At 44.9% G+C, this 24,346-nt stretch overlaps 1 protein-coding gene and 1 long non-coding RNA gene across 9 annotated transcripts in view; one reads left to right on the top strand and one right to left on the bottom strand.

The window, feature by feature from the left end:
* Positions 1-24,346, bottom strand: part of Rtp5 (receptor transporter protein 5 (putative)) — a 60,588-nt gene that overhangs the window by 13,526 nt on the left and 22,716 nt on the right. For 5 of the 8 annotated variants that reach the window (XM_058573425.1, XM_058573423.1, XM_058573422.1 and 2 more), the window contains 2 exons: positions 5,885-6,033; positions 962-1,153 (listed from right to left, as the gene is read on the bottom strand). The gene's annotated coding sequence lies outside the window, so the exon portion shown is untranslated. The remainder of the gene's footprint in view (positions 1-961; positions 1,154-5,884; positions 6,034-24,346) is intronic. The other 3 variants (XM_058573428.1, XM_058573427.1, XM_058573426.1) reach the window with 1 other exon arrangement.
* LOC124080759 (uncharacterized) lies at positions 15,232-22,933 on the top strand. The gene is made up of 2 exons (XR_006847835.2): positions 15,232-15,326; positions 22,603-22,933. It is a non-coding gene; the product is annotated as an uncharacterized LOC124080759 (long non-coding RNA).

Below are 24,346 nucleotides of genomic sequence, written 5' to 3' on the forward strand. Positions count from 1 at the left end.
CTGGAAGCCCAGGCAGATGGCCTGCATTTGCTCACCCAGACTCTCTTTCCCCTGGCTCTCTGCATGCTCCCAAAGCTGGGGTCTTCCCAGTCCTCTAGCATGTGTCTTTCCAAGTACCAAGCTCCCTGCCACACCCCTGCTCAAGCTACCCCTTGAAAGTGATAATGAAATGTTGAAGTTCATATTCTTCTAATCAGGTATTTAGATTATAGATCTGTTGATCTGATATCCATGCAGCTAAAATGAGCATTTTCTTTACTGTTTTTCACATTAAAGATGCACACTTTGAAGAAAAATGAAAAAGTAGCTGGGTATGGTGGTACACACCTATAATCCCAACAGCTTGGGAGGCTAGGCAGGAGGATCACAAATTCAAAGCCAGCCTCAGCAACTTAGTGAGACTCTAAGCAACTTAGTGAGACCCTGTCTCAAAAAAATAATAAGGGCTGACAAGGGAGTGCGTTGTAGCTCAGTGGTAGAGCACTTGCCTAGCACGCATGAGGCACTGAGTTCCATCCTCAGCACCACATAAAAATAAATAAATAAAATAAAGGTACTGTGTCCATCTACAACTAAAAAAAAAATTTAAAAGAAAGGAAGGAAGGGCTGGAGATGTTGCCCAGTGGTAAAACACCCCTGGTTCAATCCCTAGTACCAAGGGAAAAAAAAGAGAGAAGAAAAGTGCAGGATCTATTGCTTGGAATTACTTCCCCTTTCCATCATTGTTATGATATAGAGCAAACTCAAAGCTGCAGAGAAAAGGTGTTATGGAAGGCTCTTCCAGAATAAGATGCTGCCCTCAATCAAAGATGTAGACTCTAAGACACAGAGATTTCAGAGATCTTCATGTGTTTAAAAAGCGGGGCTTCTGCATGAGACCAAAGCAAGTAAAGGGACCAGACTCAATTCTCCCCTCTGACAACAATGACAATCACGCAACATAGGATTTTGGTGGACTTACACAATCATGTTGGAAGTGTTAATCCGAGTGTGGTGGAATGCCCCAGCGACTGCAGCTCTACACAGGGTTCACACACACATTAGAAGGCACGGGCTCAGCCAATGCAAGTCCAAACAAATGAGGTGCGTAGGGAGCTCAGGACCGCACTAGTCTGGAACCACCGTGGAAGTGCCTGCAGGGAAGCCGAATGTCCTAGACAGAGGTACAGGCTGCATGAGTTCTGGTGCAGATGCAGAATGGCTACTCTGATTCACTGCGGAGTCCAGCAGTGAGTGCTTTGATAAATGGTTTTGCAGTGTGATTGCTGATTTTATGTTTCAACCTAAGTTGGCTGAAGAAGGCCCAGAGAGTCAACAGAACATGAATTCTGGGTATGTCTGTGAGGGTGTTTCCAGAGGAGAGTGAACTTTTGTGTGGGCTCTCTCTTGTCAGTGAGGAGGTCCACAGAATAGGGTAGAGGAGAGTGTGGCTGTGGAGTCATTAATCAAGACCTCCAGAGGCCAAGCAGGAAGCAGGTCTAATTTTATTGAGCAGTTACCATGTATGTATACTCAGGCAGTAGCTATGCGGATTACAAGCAGCCACCAGTACAATTACTGGCCAACTGTCCCTGTGGTGACCAATCGAGGAGTGGGCCATGGAGCAAGCACAGGGACTGCAACACATGGCCCCACACCCAGGGCTGTGCCTATGGGGTAAGCGGTTTTCCACTCACACGACTAGCATGGGGGAGTGGTTTGCCACTCAGACGCCCTCAACATATGCCACGTACACAGTACTCCATGCACTTGTCCCCACATCTCCCCGCTCTGACTGTGCTGCCAGGACTTCAGCCAGCATTGCTGTTTTTCATTCGGTGGTCTTTACATGGTTACATAAGCATCTCACAACACAAGAAAATACTATCACTATTATAAACAGTAAGGCCAGGGTAATGGCATTATAAGATTAGTAATTTGGCTATCAGGTTTTTTCAATGTTCAGTCAAGCCCTGGTAAAAGGAAGAGGTTGTCAAGATAGACCCTTAGTCTCATTGATTTTGACAATTGTCTTGGTAAGGTTATGCAGAGTCATAACATAGTTTGCATCCCAAGAACGCTTAATATACTGAGAAATATTGGAGAAGTGTAAGGTTACATTTTCAGATACAGCACATTGGGTGACCCAAATACTATAAAATTTAGGGACACAAGTGAGCCTTTGTAATATAAACAGAATATCTAGTTGTTCCTGGTGAAGGTCTAGTTCTTCCTGAATGGCTAAAATAGTGGCTTGGGACAGTTTATTTAAGTCATTTTGAACAGCAAAGGCTTCTGCCATGGCAGTACACAAATTGTTTACAGTCTGAGCAGTCTGGATACTCTGAATGAGCGAAGCAGCAGCAGTGGCTGTGGTGGCGATGGCAGCAGCTACCAGGACAATAATTCCAGCGATGATGAGGCTAATTGCTCACTTTGTCTAGTGTAGGGTCTCATTCAGAAGATTCTTCATCTCTATGTGGGGCATGGGGCTGATTGTTGCAGTCCCTGTGCTTGCTCCACTCTCTGGACAGGTTCACTGAAAGCCAGATTGCTGGGGATACTCTGAGGATAAATATACGTTTAGCTTTCACAGCAGGGGTTAGATAATTTGTGAGCCAGGAGGATGTATTGACTGCACAAGGGACCTCTGTACAATTGATATTTATGCCATCAGTATCATTGATTATTAGCATGGCAAAGGGTGGCATAACACAAGCCTGTACATAGCGGGTATGGGTATAATTTGGTACAAAGGCAAATCCATGGTCAGGGTCTGGACTCAATATCGACCCATTCATCCAGCCAGCTACTGCCCATTTGATGGGTCTAGCAGCCAGCAATATTGGCATGAAATCCCTCATGCCATACTGATTTCCTGCATACCAGTTGGTAACAGCTTGTCCCGTGTAGCAGGTACTACAGTAGCCCATATTGTTTGGGGGCACATTAGTTACATTCCAGGGAGCTGCGCCTGCCCAGGCACATAGATATTGTTCTTCCTTGGAGAAATTCCTCTTATCTAGGAGATAAGGTGTGGCAGTGACACATTGATTCCATGGGATGCTATCATTATCTGAGGGGGGGGCTTTCTAAAAGAATTGTTGGGCATGTTGGCAGCAAGGGTTTCTTGCATTTGCCATGGGGGAGTCTATGGGTATAGGTAACATTGAGTATAACTTTAAGGTCATTGAGAGATAGCCCAATATATGACTTATTATAGTTATCTACAATAGTTTTATTGGCAAGAGCAAAACAGAGAACTGCCTGGATTATAGGTTTTATTATATACTATGGAGAGACAAATGGGCAGAGTAGGTATGGAAAGGCTAGTGTTCCAGGGTACAGTTATCTCCTGGATGGATAACTCAGGATCAATAAGGTTGGAATTATTAGAGAAGAGCTTGGATAAAGCCCCTTCCCAATTAGCCACTGCTAAAGGTGGTGGCCTAGTGACCAAAGCTCAATTTAACTCATGGGAGGTTTCACTGTTAGCGGTGAGCATTGAACACACTAGGACCATTGTCATAGGCCCAGGGATGGGGTTGCCACCAGGCAGAGGGGCCAATCCACTGGCTCAGTCAACAAGACCTTCAATATCACCCCAGGTTACTTTATGTGAGGGCCGTTTGCATTGTTGAGGTCTTTTCTTGTGAGGTTTCTCCTCCAGAGTTGGTTCCTTCATCTTCTTGGTTGGTGGTTCTGGGGTCCAGGGCTTAACTTTCGGGCAGGCACCCAGATGGGATAAGGCTCTTGTTAACATATGCCCTCCACCCATGGTTAAGAGGGGCCCCAGACCATCGCATGCATTTTTTATGGGATTCTTTCATGAAACCATAGGTAGATGGGAGGGCCCCAAGAGGGGGGCCAATGCTTAGGGGCTGCTACTTATATAGAAATTTTTGAAAGTGAAAGAAAATTTAAAGCAAATAAGATTCTTTAAAGGCATCATGAGGGGACTTGGTATAGTTTCCCCCTCTGTTTTGCAGCATGATCTTTAATTCCTTGTGTGTTCTTTCTATGATGCCTTGAGTCTAAGGGTTATAGGGAATCCCAGTTAAGTGCTGTATATACTAACCATTGCAAATCACTTGAAATGTCTTGCTGGTATAGGCTGGCCCTTTGTCAATTTTAATAGACATGGGAGCATCCATAATTTCAAAACATTGAAGTAGATGGGAGATGATCTTTTTATGGTTTCTCCTGTGTAGGCTGTGGCCATTACACAGCCTGAATAGACATCAAAAATTACATGAATATATGTTAAATTTCCAAAAGGAGCAAAATGAGCAACATCCATTTGCCATAAAGAATTAGATTTTAACTCTTGGGGATTCACTCCGGCAGGTTTTAAAGGGCCAATGGAGAGAAAATGTGCACAGTTTTTGCAGTCTCTGACTAGCTGTCTGTAAGCCTCCTTAGTCCTGCTTTTATGTAATTGCCATGGCTATGGGCTACAGAGAGGCTTGAGCTGCTTGTGTCCCTCTATCCAGGGTGACCAAAATCCATTCATCCAGTTTTCCATTTCATACTGGCACCTCTTCTGCTTTATGTTCCTTATTTAGTCTGTCCCAGATCAATTTCTTGGCTGAGGTCACCCTAGCTCCTTCATGAGACACTTTTCTTCTACCACCTTGTTTACTCTGTCAATAAACTGTGGCAAGTCCTCAGTGACTTTCTTCCTTAAGCCCTATATGGAAACTGTACCTTCCCCAGCTGGTAACTTCCTCCAGGCTCTCAGAGCACAGAGCCACACCTGATCAAAATAATTTGGTGGGCCTGTGGCTTGTACAGCAGGAGAACTGTAGATTCTCATTCCCTGCAAGCATTCAGCTGGGAGGTTAACATTTGTGGTGTGGTTATGATCCCCCTGCTATTCACATTCATCATAGAAAAATGCCTTCCACTTCAAAAATGTTGCCAGCTCAAGAGCTACTTTGGCTAGGTCTTTCCAGTCTTGAGGGCAATTAAGTTCAAGACTGAGTGATTTGAGAATTTGCTCTGCAAATGGCCCCCAGGGCCCATCCTCTTTCACTGTCTTCTTTAACTCCTTCAGGGTACCCAATGTGTGTGGATACCAAATGGCAAGGCGCTGTGGTATGGGGGCTGTGTTGACTGGGAAGGCTTGTACTACCTTACCCCACTTCTCATCTCTTACATAGATCTTCTAAAGGATCTCTGGCCTCCTGGAATGGGTTTCTGGGAGACCATGGCTTAGGCCTGTCTGGCGGCCTAGTCATTTCCAAACTGTCATAGCCCTTTGCTGGCTTTGGCGTTGCCTCATAAGGAGGCAGTTACCATTGACTCAGGGAAGGATATAATCTTTGCCTGTCTGTAGAAGGCACACCTGCACCATTTGTGGTCACCTCTTCCTGCTCATGAAGGCTAGAGGTACCATTTCCTGTCTGTCTCCCTCCTGTAACTGTTGTGGTTGCTTGCTTTGAAGTAGATTCTCGCCCCTGCTTTCCTGTGCCTGCTGCAGTTGCTTGCTTTGAGGTAGATGGTCGCCCGCCTTTTTCCCCCTGTCTTTCACAGCCTCATCTTCCCTCAGGGCCATCATTATATGACAATAGTCTATGGCAGGGCCCCTTAAACTTTGCTGAATTGCTGTCACAATAGGAAAAAAATGTAGTGGTAAAATATTCCCCTGTTTCATTTTAGCTTGTCCCGCATTTGCCATTATCTTGTCCCATATAGTAGGATAAGAAACATCAGCAGCATCGATTAAGGGTTAGTGTTGATAACCCAGAACTTCTGGGCTTCTCTCTTATTCATGATTAAGCCTCTAGTGTCTAAGAGAGTGCGCAGCACTGGCAGCTGCAAGTCTGTGGTGGAACTCTGTAGGTTCCTCATTTCCCCTTTCTCACTGCTCTGTAAGGGGCCACACCCTGTCTTATAGGCTTACCTCAGACCCTTGCTCAGGTGCCAGCGGCGTGGGTTCTCTCATCCAGCAAGGAGGTCCATGGAACAGAGTAGAGGAGATTGTGGCTGCAGAGTCGTGGAGTCGCGGAGTCATGGAGTCTCAGAGTCTTTGTTTCTTCTGAGAATATCTGTCTAAGATTGGGTTTAATGCTGATACCAGTGAGCCTAAGACCAAGCAGGAAGCAGGTCTAACACAGCTACCATGTTACTCAGGCAGTAGCTAAGAAGATTACAAGCAGCCACCAATACAATTGCTGGCCAACTGTCCCTGCAGCAACCAATTGAGGAGTGGGCCATGGAGCAAGCACACGGACTGCAACACGTGGCCCCACACCCAGGGCTGTGCCTATGGGGTAAGCGGTTTTCCACTCACACACCTAGCATGGGGGAGTGGTTTGCCACTCAGACGCCCTTAGCATATGCCATGTATGCAGTACTCCATGCACTTGTCCCCACAACCTTTGAATTGGTAAACAAGGTCCCAGGTACTGGGGAGGTAATGACCTCCTGGGAGCATGTGGGCACCCCCACATGATGTGGGTCCTGAAGAGAGCAAGGTGGTGCAGGAGGAGGGAGCTGGGACATCCCCTCCCTGCCCCGGATCTTAGTGCTCTTGGTTCTCAGGCCTTCAGACTTGACATGAGTGAGGCTACAGGCTTGAAGACATCAGATCTCAGGACTGCTCAGCCTCCACACTTACATGAGCCAAACCTTTTAATAAATCTCCTCTCACAAACATCTCTACATGTACTATGGATTCTGTTTCTCTGGAGATCTCTGATTGACCCAAGCAGTTTCTTTTAAAGTTGAACATTTACCTACTTTATGATCCTGTCATTCTACAGAATTTACACAACAGAAATGAAAAAGTATGTCCTTACAAGACACATACAGGTGTTTTGTTTATTAGCCAAAAATTAGACACAATTCAACTTTCCATCAGTAGATGAATGGATAATGATGGTCTCTCCACATGACTGAATGCACTCACAAATACAAAAAAAAAAAAAAAAAACAAAAAAACAAACAAAAAAAAAACAAGCTCTTGATATTTGCAACATAAAGAAATAAGCCTCATTTCTGGTTTAAATTTTAAATAATTGTACTTAGTGAAATAAACCAGAACCCCCCCCCCCATACATACTGTGTGGATTCATTTATGTACAATTCTGGAAGTTGCAAATAAAGGAATGGTGATAGAAAGCAGGATCTGTGTTTCCCTGCAGGAGACAGGGACTGAAGAGACTTTGGAAGGGAAGAGGTAGTCATGTTTTTGTTTTGGGTTTTGCAGGTGTGTACACGTGTTAAATTATCAAATAATCCAATATATGTGCATATTATTGCGTTTCTTTTCATAAATCCAATAAAACTTATACAGTATCTTTTACTGAAGTTGATATATACACTGTATGGAGTCAGGGCCATTCTGTATGTAGACTGTCTACAAAGAGTTCTCTTCAGCAAGTTGTTTTAAGGTATCATAAAACATTTAAATCTCATGGGAAATGAAAAAGTTGAATTTAAAAACAGCTGTTTTCCACTTGACATCATAAACGCATCTCAGTTCTAATGATCACAGGAATCATCATTCCTTAATTACTCTTGAAATCTTAATTTTTCTGTTAAAAAAAAATCTTTGTTTCTTCTGAGAATATCAGTCTAAGATTGGGTTTAATGTTGATACCACTGAGCCTAAGAACATGAGGTTTCTATAACTTTTATTTCCTGGCCTCTACACCTTTGCATTCCCATGAACTCAACTCCAACCTTACTAGTGTCATCACCTGGCTATGGTTTATCCATGTATTCATCAACCATCCCTCTGTCCATTCACTCATCATTTCATCCATCCATCCATCCTTCTTCATCCATTCATCCTTTATTCATGAATCCATTCTTCATGCATCCATCCATATCCATCCTTTCTTCCTCCCTCATGCATCCCTCCATATATTCACTGATCATTCCATCCATCCTTCTTTCCTTCATCTACCCATCCATCCATCCTTCCTTCCTCCCACATGCATGCATCCATCCATTCACTGATCATTCCACCCATCCATCCTTCCTTCCTCATGCATCCATCCATCCATTCACTGATCATTCCATCCTTCCTTCCTTCATGTATCCATCCATCCTTCCATTCTTCCACCCATCCATTTATTATCCATTCACTCATTCATCCATGTATTCCTCCATTCTTCTGTTCATCCATTCATCCATAGAACCATTCACTAATTCACTCACGCATCCTACATTCATCCATTTGTCCACTCATTCATCCATCCATTCATTAATCCTTAACTCATCCATCCATCTTTTCTTCCATCCACTCACCATCACTCACCATCCATCTGTTAATTCACTGATCTGTCTACCTAACCAGCCAGCCAGCCAGCCAGCCAGCAGATGATGACTGAAGGTCAACTCCACACAAAGTGGCTTCAGGCTATGTGGAAAGAACTATGAATAAAAAAAATAAAATAAAAATCTCCATTGGCAGCAGCTTTACTATACTGCTGCTTCTCCTCTTCCTGCCCCCTCTGGGGACTGCACCTTCCTCACCAATGGCTCCTCAATGACAACCTCCAGAGAATGCTCCTGACTGGACCCTTTCCTGGGTGGCCAGAGAGCTCTGGGAGATGTTAAGGGACACCTGTGGCCTCAGGGCTCTCTGTTCACCACCTTGATCTCTCTCACTGGGCCAGACATTGCCCACAGCAGCTCCTGCTCTCAGAACAGTGGCAGAAGCCAGGACCAGCCAGCTGCAGCCCCAGTTCCACATTGTACCCTGGAAGCACCTGGTATCCAGCAGGCACTTCAGGCAGAAAGAGGCAGAAAACCCGACTCAGAGCTGCTCACAGGGACGGGAACTTGCTGGCTCCAGTAACTGAGCAGTTCAGGATGCAATAGCTGGGGTGAAGACTGACTCAGGCCACAAGCAGCAACTCCCAGATGGGGCTCTTGGTCCATTTCTGGGCTCCACATCCTTCCCCATGATTCACCACTTCCTGGCAATCAGTTAGCTGTCAGGGTCCAGGCTCACTCCCTCCCAGCTAAGTTCCATATTCACGGAATGAACAAACAGCCTGGATCAGGCAGAGGCAGCAGGTGGATCAACTCCCTGGGAGAATTCCCAGGGGACAGGAATGGAACAGGGAAGGAGGGAACATTCCTGGAAGTCAAGGTAGCTACACAGGGGGCTAAGGGGCCAGATGTCCAGAATCCAGGACTCAGCTCAACTGCATGTGGCTGGCTCCTTCCTGCTCTTGCACAGAACTACCAGCCTCTGGTACAGGCCCTGTTCCCTCAGGCAGTGTTGTGGGACAGATGAGGCTGGACATCAAGGAATTAGCAGGAACTAGGTTCATTGGCTGCAGCCAGGTTCAGAAGGGAGGCTTTTGCCACAGTTCATCAATCCCCCTGAAAACTGAGTTCAGAAAGTTTTTGAACTTTGTACCCAGCATGTAGAGGGAGGAACTCAGAGGCTCACAATCTGCAGAAGTCCACACAAAAGTGGCTTTTCCACTGTCCTGGGCATTGAACCCAGGCCTGGATACAGAAATGTAAACACCTCTGAGGAGGCCTTGAGTCAGTCTTTCTTATCACATACTGAGTGGGATGCCTGCTGCAAGGGCCCTGCTGCCGACACCAGCACACCAGGCCTCATGCACCCCAGCCAGGGTACACACGGCCACCTGCTGCCAGTGTCCACCAGCAGTCCCTGTGGTCCCCAGCAGGTCTGTGAGGCCACAGCTCCCAGGGCGGATGCCTTGTGTCTCCACCGGGTCACACCACAGGCAGCCTGGCCTCACACCCAGCCCAGGTCTGCAGACTGTGGCTGTTGGGGAGGGAGGATCCACAAAGACATTGCCATGTTTGGAACCAAAATAGCTTCTCACATGAGAGAATCTTCTCTCAGTGGCCAAAATGTGATGCTTTTACATTAACACAGAAGCCCAACAAGCCAAGTTATGGATGAGTGCTCTGTGGATGCACCTGCAGTGTACCAACTCAGCAGACAGCCCTGCTTCCCACTTAAAGAGACACTGCAGGATGAAGTTCCATGTGGCTGCTTCCTCAGGTCCAATCCCCTCCTGCTGGCCCTCTCTCTCATTTGACCCAATGTCCCCTCTTAAACCCAAGTGACCAGTGCAGGTAGGGCGGCCTTGACCCAAGTCCTAAGAACTCATGGGGCAGGCCCTCGCCTCCTGGGCATGAGTTATCATAGAAGTGGGTTTCCACCAACTCAGGCTGGCAGACGCACCCACAGACTCCATTCCACCAGAATAGCCTTCAGTGCCAAACAAGGTGGCCTTCAGGGACACAGTTCCCTAGGCACCATCGTGTGCCTGGGGCACGGTGCTCTTCAGAGCAGAGAAGGACTGCAGATGCAGATGCCTAAGTAAGCAGCATTTTACCCTCGTCCTCACCTCACCCCTCTGCTGGCATGTAACCCTTCCAGCCAAACAGTTCATGTGAACATATAATGTGGTTTAAAGTCACACATCACATCGGGGACATTTTAATGGTTGCTTTCTCTCTAGAATGCTCCATTAGTGTGTGCACAGTGCTGAGTAGCTTCAGAATGAATTTCTCTCTCTTCTTTCAAAAGAACTTTGACCAAATGATTTATTTCTGCCATTAAATTGGGCACCAGTGCCCAGGCCATATTGGCCAGGAGGTGCCGGCTCAGATGCAGCCTCCAGGTCCTTCCAGATGCTGCCAGCTGCAGCTGTGAGGCTCCGTGTTCACTCCAGCAGAAAACCCCTGGAGGAGGGACACTTGTCAGGGGCAGGGCACCCTGACACATGTGCTCAGTCTGTCCCCTGTGATTTCTTGGTCCCAAGGGCTTTTCCTTCCAAGGTCTGGTGCTAGCTTTCCTTGAGTCTCTGCTCTTATTTATCTCCCTGCTCCTCGTGAGCACAGGACTGAACAGCACTCTTTGTCCATTCACTGGGGGATCTGGCAGGGACAGCGAGGCTGGTCTGGTATGCATACAGGGCAGTGTATCGACTGGTGCAAAGCCAGGTCTTGGTGCAGAGAAGCACCAGTCATGTGCCCAGAGATATTCACTGAAATCAGAGGCCCTGCTGGGACCCCCAACCACTCTTGAGGGCAGAGCCTGCAGGACCCCTCTCCACTGCCAAGCAGGAGGAGGGCTACAACCTGAGGGCTTGTCCTCCCATAGCCTGGGCTAAGTAGCATCCAGGGCTCAGCCTGCTCAGAACAGTCCTATCAACAAGGTAGACCCTGAGAAATTGGCCCACCAGGACCCTGCTTGATCTTCTGTGGCCATCTGCCAGTAGAGCCAGACTCTGAGCCAGCACTTCAAGCAGCAAGTCTGCTGCTGAGAAAGACCCTGTGCCTCAGGAAGGGACCTCCTCCAACCTCAGACCTGCAGGTGAAGGTCTTGCTGTTCTCACCAAAATATGTCTTTATTGTGGTTCAATCATTAGGAACTATATCCACCCAAAATTGACATTGTAAGGTGATCCCCTGTTCCCTGCCTAATAGTGGAGGGCCTGTTCTCTGGGGAGAGTGCCACTCAGGAGCCTGAGGTGAACTTCCCCCTTCCCCTGCCCTGCAGAGTGGCCCTAAGGTTTGGGGATGGAGCTGAGGTGCCCACCTCTCCCAGTCAGGAGGACAAAGTGTCCTCCACAAGAAACCCAAGGACCTCTGGGGGTGAGTGCCACCTGGCTCCTGTGTCTCAGCACATCATCTTTCCCATCCCTCTGCAGATGGAGTAGGCTGGAACCCTCAGGGGCAACACTCATCCCAAAGCCAGTGAGGCATGTGGGGACATCTGTGGGAGACACATGGGCAATTTGAAGGCCCCAAGGTTCCCCAACGTGGCCTCTTAGAGGCTGACCCTGAGAGGGAGAGACTTTGAGGAATTCCCCAGAAGTAACCCTCTCATCACTTCCCTGACACCAAAAGTGAGTCAGCAACTTCTAAGGGATTTTTGTGCTGACAGTACCACCCTGAGGGGCTCAGGGACTCCAAAGATGCCTGGCTCTGTATGCAGGCATGAGACTGGGAGGGAGTTGTCTATATGCCGGGGAAAGCGGTGGGACCTTCTAACCAGCGTGAGGTGAATAGCATCAGAGCTGCCTGCAAGCACCTCCTAGAATCCCTGTCAGGCACTCAGACCTCCAGAAGGAATCTGTGCCATTCCTACATCACATCGCACTTCCATGGCTGCCCACAGGGTCCCTCAAAAGCCTCTGGCCTGGTGATTTCACTGCTGCAAAATGTTGCCATAAAGAGGGTTTAGTCAGTTTTTTTGCTGCTGTGACCAAAAGCCTGAAAAGAATAATTTAAGGAAAAAAAGTCTACTCTGGGGCTCACGATTTCAGAGGTCTCAGTCCATAGAAGGCTGGCTCTATTGGTCTGGGCCTGAGCTAAGGCAGCACATCATGGTGGAGGGTGTGGGGGAGGGAAGCAGCTCAGGACATCTCACCAGGAAGCAGAGATAAGATATACACCCCAAAGGACAAAATATACATCTCAAAGCCATGTCCCCAGGAGCCCAGCTCCTTCAACCACCCCCACCTGTCTACAGTCACCACTCAGTGAATCCCTGTCAGGGGATTAATGCAGAGATTAGTTTAAGGCTCTCATAACCCAATCACTTCACCTCTGAACTTTCTGTATGTCTCACACATGAGCTTTTGGGGGACATCTAATATTGAAACTATAGCATTCCACTCTTGGCCCCAAAAAGCTTATGCTCATCTCATAATGAAAAATACATTGAGTCCATTTCCAAGAGTTCTGTAATCTTAACAATTCCATCATTACCCAAAGTCCAAGTCAAAAATCTCTGGACCCAAGGCAAACTCTCAGCATGAGCTCTTGTAAAAATCAAAAGTTATGGAATGGGACTGTAGCTCAGTGGCAAAGCACTTGACTAGCACATGTGAGACACTGGGTTTGATTCTTAGCAACACATAAGGAGAAATAAATAAAGAAAGACATTCTATTCATCTACAACTGCAAAAAAAATTAAATCAAAACTTACATGTATTCAGTATATCCTGGCACAAAGTAAACAGAAGGGAGAAATAGGGGCATAGAAAGAAGGATGGAAACAAAACAAAACTGAAATCCAGTTGGGCAAACAACTCTTGTAGCTCTACCTCCAGCATCCATAGCACAATATAATGCAATATTATATAGCAATATAATGCTCTATCCACACCCCGTGGCCTTGCTGGCTGCAGCCCACATGGCCTCTCTGTTGGCTTATCTGCTTGATGCCTGAAGCTTCCTTTAGCAGACATTCCACATTAGTGGCATCTTTTAATCTCAGGGGTCTCCACTACAGCTTTGGTTTCCTTCTCACATCTCCATACATCTCCCTCTCAGGGCATTTCACAGGGACTCCAACCCTGCTGCACTATTTCTGGCCTCCCAGGTTTCTCTTTGAAATCTCAGTGGAAACTTCCATGACACCCTAATTCCAGCATCCTGCAATCCTGCAGAATTAGTACCACATAGTTGATGCCAACATATGCTGCCTTCTTGAGGCAGTAGCCAAGCCTCCAGGGACTACAGTTGCTGCAGCCCCTGAGTGCCCAGGTGGCTGAGCATGGTGAAACAACTTCTTAAACCCCCTGTGCAAGAAGTGTGCCTCACTGGTATCTTCCCAAAGTAACTTTTACTTTCAGTCTCTTGAGCCCTAGATGGGTGTGGTCTTACCAATTCCTGAGGTGTCCTCAAGTCATCTTTCTTATTGTCTCTGAGCAGAGTCTTTAGAATTTCTTTAATTGTGGTAATGTCTCTTTTTTTAATAACTTTATTTTATTTATTTATTTTTATGTGGTGCTGAGGATCGAACCCAGGGCCTCACATGTGCTAGGCGAGTGCTCTACCACTGAGCCACAATCCCAGCCCCAATAGTGGTAATGTCTTTAACAGCTGCAATTTTCTTAGCCCCAGTTTTACTCCCACCTTTCAAGTCCCAGTATTTCAAATCTTTCTGCTCTGCTTTCTGGTCCTGAATACCACAATAAGTTTGGCTAAGAGCTACCACTAGTACCCGTGCCACAGCCTGAATACTCTGCTGCTTAAATTTCTTCTACCAGATTAAGAAGTCCATTGCCTTTAAATTCAGTCTCACAGAAAGTCTCAGGACATGGGTAAAATGCAGTCAACTTCTAAACCAGAAATGACCTCTAGTCCGATTTTCACAAGAGTCCTCCTTTTCCTCTGAAACCTCTTTACTGTCCACAGTCCTATCCACATGCTGGTCTTCTGAACTCTCAGCAGAATCACCAGTTTGTACCTCTAAACTTTACAAAATTCCTCCCACAAATTCCAAAGCTTCAAAAACTTCTGAACCACCTGGTCAGGTGAGTCACAGCAACAGCCCCACTCCCAGTTCCAATTCTGTTTTAGTCAGCTTTTTAACTGCTGTGACAAAAAAAAAGGCCTGATAAGAACAATTTTAGGAGAAAATGTTTATTTGGGGGCTCATAGTTTCAGAGGTCTCAGTCCATATAATGCTGACTCCATTGCTCTTGGCCTCAGATGAGGTAGAACATTATGGCAGAAGTGTACAGTGCAGGAAAGCAGCTCAGAACATGATGATCAGGAAGCAGACAGAGAGCTAAACTCAGCTCACAGATATAAAACTCAATGGCATGCCTCCAGGGACCCACCCCTCCAACCACACCCAGTTAATCCTTATCAGGGGATTAATGCACTGACTAGGTTAAGGCTCTCAGAATCCTATCACTTCACCTCTGGACCTTCTTGCATAGATTCACACATGAGATTTTGGGGGAAGCCTCACATCCTAACCACAGCAGATGGGGTTTCTGTGTCACAGGGCAGATGCTATAATCCCCTGGGCCATAGAGCCTTCAAATAGGCCACCATAGCTGCAGTGTCCACCAGCTACAGCAGGCTGTCACTGTCACTGTCTTGAGGTCTGCCTGCTCCTTCCTTCCACTGGTGGCTGGATCTTGCCTTTTTCCTGTGTCCACACTCTGTGTCAAGTGCAGCTGCTCTGCCAGGCATTCCAAGCAGCTCAGTTGCCTGCCTATGCTTAGCCTGGCTCTTGCTTGTCTCTCATCTGAGTGAGACTGAATGTGTCTCACATCTTTATTTATTGTTGTTTAAATCCAAGAACAAAATGTGCAATGTCATGACATTCTGGTTTTCAGGTAAAGTGGTCAGAAGGGCAGGCTCACCTCACTGGACCTCAAGAATGTGCTAGCTGGCTCTTTTTGGCCTTACAACACTGACCCCCTTGACCTTCATTGAACGGAATTCCCCAGAATTTTTAGTTCCCCAATAAAAGCCCTCTCCCTAGTGTGCTCACTCTCTCTCACTAGCCTCTTTTGTAAAACCTCGCTGCCCACCTGGGGAGCTTGAGGCTGAGGGATCAAGGAGCCATCCCTGGAGCTGGTTTAAAGGTAAAACTGTGTGTCTGTGTCTTTAATTCAAACTCCCTGAAAATTTTCCTGTGTGACCGAACCATTCCCCTCTGCACTGGCCGCGGACTAAATGTGGCACCCAATGTGGGGCATGCAGGTTAAATTCTAGGTTGAGTGGAGAAGCACGCCATATAAATTTATTGGATTGTGACAAATTGTTGTAAGGAGGTAGCAGACAGTTTGGAGCCAAGGATGTTAAAGATTAATAATGGGAAATTCAGCTTCAACAGATAAGGACATGTATTTAACTATTTTGGAGACTGTAAATAATCAAATAGGAAAACAGGTCAAAAAGAGCCAGCTAGCACAGTTTTTAAAGATGGTTGGTGAGTTTTGTCCATGGTTTTGTGATCAAGATTTACGTACTTGGGAGAGAGATTAGGAAGAAAATTACATAAAGCTTGTCTGTCTACTGAATTACCCAACAGTACTATCAATAATATTCAGAGGATTTGGACTACATTAGAAATTTGCTTCTTTGATGACTTGGGCCAGAATCCATGGCCCCCAGAAGATCTATTGAAAGGGATTCAAAGAGCAATCAAATCTATAGAAATGAAAAAACTGCCTGAGGCTAAAATAATCTATCTTCCTTTATCGAATTTGAGAGCAGAATCAAATTCCTTTCAAATTACCCATCAGGGGAATAACCTTGGAGCCAGACCCAAAACTGAGAGGTTAGCTCCACTTGAGCTAGACCCGATTAGTCACTTAGGAAAACATCTTTCCTGAAATCCCAGAGGAAAACCATATAGAAAAGCCTCCAGAGGGATAGATAATCCTCCTCAGAGGGAAGAGAACCACCAAGAGAGAATTTCTAGAGAGGTGGAGAATCCTCCTCCTCAGAGCTTTGGGAAACAAAGCCAAGATGGTGGAGAGGAAGGAGACACGGATGAGTCTCAGACCAAAGGAGATAAGTCAGACAGTGAAATCCAGGAATTACCAGGAAATTTTAACAGATTACATCTAGCAGGGCCTGCTCCAGCCATTTAGATTCAGCTGCTTCCAGTTAGGACAAATTTTAATAGGTACTCTGAGCTAGCAATGACCTTCCTTACACCGTTACAACATGGATTCAGGAGAGCTCAGGAGGCTGGTGAGGACTTTAGTGGATTTCAATTTTTCCCAGTTTTTGAACAGGTTATCAATCAAGACCAGTGAGTCCGCGTTCATGCTGTAATACCATTTAAAACTATCAAGGAGTTAAAAAATGCTTGTGATGTATATGGTCCTAATTCGCCATTTATGCAAAGCTTGCTTGAGACAATTTGTCATCAGCCACTCCCTCCAAGTGACTGATTCTCTATTGCATGATCTTGTTTTAGCGGTGGAGATTTTTTGCTTTGGAGGTCATATTGGTCCGATTATTGTTCGGAGCAAGCAGAGAGAAATAGAAGGCAAAATATTGAAACCCCCTTAGAAATGCTTTTGGGGACGGGTAAATTTGTAGACTTGGAAAGATAGTTGAATTACGCATTTGCAGTTTATGATCAGATAACCACATGTGCTAAACACTCTTGATGACAAATTAACTCCCAGGACCAGTCTAGTTTGGTTTTAACTAAGGTAAAACACAGATAAACTTTACTCAGACATTGTGGCCCACCTGTATCAGACGACTAACAGGTCAATCGGAGACCCAGGTGCTTGTGAATTTATCATCAAGCAGTTAGCATTTGAAAATGCAAATAAACTTTGTCAGATGTTCTCAGACCCCATAGGAAGAAAGGAACAGTTTCAGAATTCATTCGCTTGTGCTCAGATATTGGCCCAGCTCAATTACAAAGCTTTACCCTTGCAGCCACCTTGAAACAAGCATTTCAACCTCAGTAGACAGTACACCAGTCCCGCAGACAATATTTTAATTGTGGGAGAAATGGTCATTTTATGTGAGCCTGTGAAATTCAGTGCCATAAGGCCAGGGCTCTTCCTGTTTCATCAGCGCCATTGCGAGAGACCACATGGCGGGGGAGAAAATCAACCAATATGGCGTCAGTCCACCTCCATTTTGGCCTTCACTTCTTCCTAATAGGGAGTCAAAAAACTTCCCATTGGCCCCTCCTGGGGCTGAAAAAACAGGGGAAACAAAAGAGAGGTTGCAGGGCCTGACGTTATCCCAGCCGCATTTTTACTGGCACGAACCACCCAGACAATCCTTTTATGACCAGCAATGGTAAACTGACTTAGTGCCTAAAATGGGACCACAACAAATTCCTACCGGAGTTTTTGAGCCATTTCCTGCAGGAAATATAGGGTTAATCTTGGGACATAGCAACTTAAAACAGGCAATCCAGGTGCTACCAGGAGTTGTGGACTCTTATTTTAGTGGTGAGATAACAGTTACTGTAAAATCAGACCATGCCATCCGGCTTTCTACTGAGAATACAATAGCTCAATTGATTCTTTTGCCCTGTTATTCCGTCGATTGTCTGGATAGAACCTCAATTCCCAAATTGCTGGACAGAGTGTACTGGGCTTAATTAGTATGACAGGAGTGCCCCCTGATGGAACTCAAAATTAATCATAAAAAATTCAAAGGGGAGTTAAACACTGGAGTGGACAGTTCCGTCTTGTCTCACGAATTCTGGCCTAAAACGTGGCCCTTACTGCTGGGTTTCTGTTCATGACTAAAAGGCTCAGGGGTCACTCCAGTTGAACTGGGCTAACTGGGCTGCACAAAATAACCACACAAGAGACATAAACACCTTTTTCTTTGGGGTAGCTATGACGGTTCCTCTGACCTTAAGGGTTCCCAGGAAGAGAGAGCGAGAGCACATGCTGACCCCTTTTATTGAGGAGAAGCTATTCAAATGAGGCAAGGGGTCAGGTTTTAGGGGGCTGAGTCTATCTTCATGATGTCCACTGTCAGCAGGTTGACTGACACCTGGGTAGGTCACACACAAGGGCACAGTAAGAGAAGGGGACACACACACAAGGCACTTCCAGGAACATTCTATCCTAAACAGGGCAAGGGGTAATATTAGAAAGGAACAGGTGAGCGTAGCTTCACTCATGGGGCGGTAGCAAGACACACATGCACGAGACACTGACCCTTGAACCCAAGAAGGGTGGGGAAAGCTCTGCCATATTTCTGTGACTGAGTGCCTCAGCACCCAGCCAGAGAGTATAACTCAGTCATGTGTAAGGTTGGTCTCCCACACCCTACATATAGCGCCAGCCAATTAAGAAGGATTAGGACAGATTTCACAGCCTGCCCAGAGTGCCCTCGCTGGGAGTACCAAGATGGAAATAGTAGAGTTTTTAAGCCATATGTGTTAGATGCTTTAAGGGGATTTATGGGGAAGGGATATACTAAGCAAATTAGGATTATTATTGATAACTCCAAATTCTATGAGGTCATTTGAGGAATTTAATCAAGGGTTTCTTCCTAGGGATAGTGAAAGAAATTTTCAGGACGAATATCTGCTTACAAACCAGTCTTCTAGACAGGGATTAATAAATGCTTCAGACCAAAATTTTTATTAGGGGCCCTGAGTGTCTCCCTGATCCAGAAGACAGCAGAAAATATCACCTGGATCACAGAAGAACCGATATGTATTTCTCAGTGGCCTATCCCAGGGGAGAAACTTAAGATAATTCATATGTTTGTTAAGGAACAACTTCAAGCTGGTCATATAGAATCAATGCTTAGCCCTTGGAACACCCCCATTTTTGTTATTAAGAAAAAATCAGGTAGTTGGAGGTTATTACAGGATCTAAGGGCCATAAATCATGCAATTCAGCCCATGGGATCATTACAGTCTGGACTTCCTTCCCCTACAGCTATTCCTTTGGATTATAGCTTAATGGTAATAGACCTGAAAGATTGTTTCTTTTCAATAAAATTACATCCTGAGGATTATGAAGAATTTGCTTTCAGTGTCCCAGCAATTAATTTTAAAGAACCAGTTATGAATATTGCTGGAAGGCTTTGCCTCTAACTGCTCCTGCTCCCACAGGAGCTATATGGCAAATATCAGGAGTTGTTAAGTGGATTCATTTAGCCCACTCTCCCCAAAAGAGATTAATTCCTTTTCATGACTCTATTGCTCAATCAGTAATAAAAGGCAGAACAAGAGTTTTACAACTAGTTGGATCAGAACCTGATATTATAATCATTCCATTTTCTGTTCAACAGAATAATTGGCTTTTTCAAGCTTCTAATTTATGGCAAATAGCTTTTGCTTATTTTCCTGGTCAGATAGAAAGCCATTATCCTCATGATAAAATTATTCAATTTGCATTAATAACGCCGTTTACTTTTCCAAAGATTGTATGTGCACAACCAATAGACCCTAACCCTAACCCTAACAGTGTTCACTGATGGCTCAAGTTCAGGTAAAGCAGGTTTTTAAGTTGTGTTCATATGATACAAACCTCATATGCTTCTGCCCAAAGAGCAGAGCTACAAGCTCTCATTTGTGCCTTAGATTACTTTGCAAATTAGCCTATTAACATTTATTCTGACAGCTTATATGCAGTCATTATAAAAATGCAGTCATTTCAATATAAAAATATTGAAACTTCAGTTTTGGGGTACACATCATCACAAGAGCTATTTAAATTATTTCATAACCTACAAAGGGTGGTGCAAATGCAAAAGCACCATGTTTTATAAACCTCATACAGGCTTATACTAATTTTCCAGGACCTCTGACTTCAGGTAATGAAAAAATTGATAAATTGGTAGCTGTTTGTCAGCAAATGTCTTTTTATGATAGTGCACAAGCTTCACATTCTTTAAATCATCAAAATGCTTCTAGTTCACATAAAAAATTTAACATTACCAGAGAACAAGCTCATCAAATTGTAAGTCATTGCCCCAAGTGTGTTATTCACACTCCATCTCTGCCATCAGGGGTAAATCCCTGTGGATTAAAATCAAATCAATTATGGCAAATGGATGTAACTCATGTTCCTCAATTTGGTAAGCAGTGTTTTGTCCGTGTAACAGATTTATTTTTGCTACAGCCCATGCAAAGAAAAATGCTCAACATGTCATTTCTCACTGCCTAGCTGCCTTTGCAGTATTAGGATGTCCTTTACAGATTAAAACAGATAATGCAACAGCTTATGTAAGTTCTTCTTTTCAACAATTTTGCCAAGAATTTCAGATTGACCATAAAACAGGTATTCCTTATAACCCCCAAAGTCAAGCCATTATAGAATGAGCTAATTTATCTATTAAGCTGCAATTACAGAAATTAAAAGGGGGGATAGGACTATGACCCCCCCCAAAAAAATAACCTCAATCATGCACTGTTTGTTTTAATTTTTTTTAAATTGTGACGTGGAAGATTACACAGCAGCTGAGAGACATGTCTTCCACAGCAACAGGCCCTTTAGGCTGAGTTTTGTGGAAAGACTTATGGACTGGTCAATGAAAAGGACCATATCCAGTGATTATGTGGGGCAGAGGTCATGCTTGTATTTTTCCAGAAAGTGCTTTTCATCCTATTTGAGTGCCTGAATGCACAATCAGTCATGGAGGAAATAGAACCAAGATTCAAATGACTGAAGATCGACTCAGAGAAGCCTTCCCTCAAAAGAAAGAGATTTTGAAAAAAGAAGATGATCCAGCAAGATTCAGCAGAAAAGCTGTTCTCATGGGAAGACCTGAAGAAACTGACAACACACGCTTTGTGAATGATTCGGCTCTTAGGGAGAAATAAGACTCCAATGATGATGCTTGCCATGGTAATAGCATTACTTGGCTGTCAGGTAAAAGGGAGTCAAGCAAACACTTATTGGACCTATTTCTAAGATCCACCTTTAGTACACCCAGCCTTGATGACTGGAGAATCCATCCCAGTGTTTACTAATGACTCATTCATGATGGGAGGATTTACAGATACTCATATTACTCCCAATCATGTGACTAGATTTAATTATTCTGCCTATAGTGCCCAATTACCTTTGTGTTGGTCCCACGATAAACATGCTGGATGTCTAAGAGTATCATCTGAGGAAAAGATAGCAGTTGGGAAACCTAGACTAATTAATTGTACTATTAATGGAGACTTAAAACCTTATACTAGATCAGTTATTAAAATGGGACTTTCTCATAACAAACCAGTCATTTCTGCAGAACCTCCATGAGGTTCCTAATTGTCCTAATAGTTCTGCAATAGAAATTGGCACCTTTCCTAGATGGATAGATTGTGTAAATACCTTTCCAGTACAACATAAGGTGTCTAAAGATAGTGGGTATATTTTAGAATGGTCTCCAAAAGTTGATAAAAGAAAATTATGAAAAAGTTTTGCTATGACACCTGCAGGATTTGTTAGCAATATTTTGACCTGGAGTGAAGGTGGTATTCAAAAGGATGTTTGGCACTTAATTGCTGCCTGAGAATTTTTACATTTTACAGATAAGCCTTTACCAGAATTTGTGGGCAAGAGTTGTAAGGAAGGTTCTTGCTATGGCTTATGAGCCTGTGTTCAATCTCCTTATGTTTTAATTATTGGAAATGTGAAAGTTAAATGGGTAGATAATAGATATATTGTAACATGTAACAAATATAATCTAAATAATTGCATTACCAGATATAAAAGAGGAAAAGGAGTGCTGATACTTCATCAGCCCTCCTTTGTCTTATTGCCAGCTAATATTTCAGAGCCATGGTATGCTGATGGCATGTATTACAACAAATACATGCCCAACTAGTGAGACCTAAACATGCCATTAGAATTATAATAGTGAGAGTTGTTGCCTTGGTTTCCTTTATTGCCTTGACAGTCACAGCTTCAGTGGTGGCTATATCTCAAAATAGTCAACATGCAAATTTTCTTAATAATTTGGCTCAGAATACTTCCAAGGCTCTTCACAATCAAATAAACATTGATGAAAGGATTGAGACTAAGTTATATACCTTACAGGCAACTGTCATAAATATAGGTAATGAGCTTTCAGCTTTAAAGTTTAAAGAAAGACTCAAATGTCACGCAAGTTATAAATATGTGTGTGTTACAGCCGCCAAGTACAATACCTCCCTGTGGGATTGGGAGGAGTTTAAAAACCATATATTGGGTATTTGGCAAAATAATAATAACAGCTTGGATCTTTTGGAGCTCCATCATCATATTCAGGATATTCAAAATAATAGAGCTGATTTTTCAGATCCTTCTTCCTTAGCTAATCAAATATTAAAAGAATTAAATGGCTTTAACCTCAGAAACATTCTTAAAAACTCTGCCTGATATATTTTTGCATTGTTCTCTTTGCTCTTAATTCTCTTTTGTGTTGTAATTATAGGATGGCAAGTCTTCAAAGCAAGAATTTTGGGACTCAAGAGAGTAAATCATCACCTGCTTTTTCAAAGAAAGAAGGGGGAATATGTGGAAGACCATCCTTGCACATGACTGAGTTGCCTCCCAGGCTGGGTGTGAGGCAGTCAGTTGCAGAAATGTGGCAGAGCTTTCCTCACCCTTCTTGGTTTTGAGAACATATCCCTGTGGAGGCATGCCTTACCACTATTCCAGGGATTCAATCACTTCATCTGACATTGCAACACTGACCCCTTTGGCCTTCAATGGATAGGATTTTCCCCAGAGTTTTTAGTTCCCCAATAAAAGCCCTCTCCCTAGATGCTTGCTCTCTTGCTAACCTCTTTGTAAAACCTCCCTGACCGCAGGGGAACTTAGGGCTGAGAGCTCAAGGAGCCATCCCAGAGCTGGTTTAAAGGTAAAACTGTGTGTCTGTGTCTTTAATTCAAACTCCCTGAGAATTTTCCCACATGACCAAATTGTTCACATCCATGCTGGCTGCAGATTAAAGAGGCCTCTCACTTCAGTGCAAAAAAATGAGCACAGGACAGGGGGCCTCTCACTTCAGTGAAGGGACTGAGCACAGGAGAGAGGGCCTCTCACTTCAGTGAAGGGACTGAGCACAGGAGAGAGGGCCTCTCACTTCAGTGAAGGGACTGAGTACAGGAGAGAGGGCCTCTCACTTCAGTGCAGGGACTGAGTACAGGAGAGAGCCTCTCACTTCAGTACAGGGACTGAGCTCAGGAGAGAGGGCCTCTCACTAGGAAATAACATTAGCAAAGGAAAAGCCTGAAATCCACAGTCTGGGATGCTGCCTGGGACCAGAGGGGCCCAGCAAGACTAGGAGTGTTTGGATGAGACCCGCTGTGAGGACTTCTCACAGTGCTGGCATGCCATGGCAGTGTTCACAGTGTCCAAGTGCACTCAGCATCTGGATGTGTCTCAACCCTGAATGATTTTTCCTGGGAGTCCCTGTGGGTCTACCAAGCTACGGCAGAGCAATCCCTGCTCTGCCTCTTGGCCAGGGGTCTTCTCTGAGTCAGGTGGGCCCTCCAGCTGCTCTCCTGGGTTGGGGTTCTCTGGCCATTTTTTATCACTATCCCCTTAGGGGCAGCCACCATGGGCACCATGAATCAGCATCATGTCATGGCTCAAGACAAACACTAACACCAAGGACAGGAATCCCCGAAAGATGAGTCAATCTTCAGGACTTGATGGAGAAAGCAGAGAATATGGCCTGAGAGTGGAACTACAAATCCAAGAGGTTTAAAGAGAAAAGTTCATCTAGCATATGGTTTAGGAGATTAAGAGCCCAAGACAGGGGCCAATTTGCTTGGTGTCTGGTGAGAACAGCCACTTGGAGCCAGTGTGTGGAACACTTCCCTCTCACTTCAAAGAGAGACAGGTTCTATGGTCCCCTTCAGGGCATGCAGCATGGCCCAAGGATCTCCTTCCTGCCCCACCTTCAGTCACAGGGACACCTGGGTTCATTCACATCCACCAACCCGGGCACCCACACCACACAGGACCACACTGGAAGCATCAGGGTCAGAGGGAAGCAGAAGGAGTTGGGAAAGTGGGCAGCACCCTATCATGGCTCAGGGGGTCAGGAACGAGCGAGGCAGAGTACCCAGCCTGGGATGGGCCAGCTGGAACAGTGTCTGCCACTCTGGAACACAGGCTGTGTCTGGTTTTCTGCACCAGGCCCTAGGGCGATGGGCAGGTGGATGGTG

Source organism: Marmota monax, unplaced genomic scaffold (assembly GCF_021218885.2).
Source record: "Marmota monax isolate L192 unplaced genomic scaffold, Marmota_monax_Labrador192_F-V1.1 WCK01_AAM20220418_F8-fsc00298, whole genome shotgun sequence".
NCBI classification, from domain to species: domain Eukaryota; kingdom Metazoa; phylum Chordata; class Mammalia; order Rodentia; family Sciuridae; genus Marmota; species Marmota monax.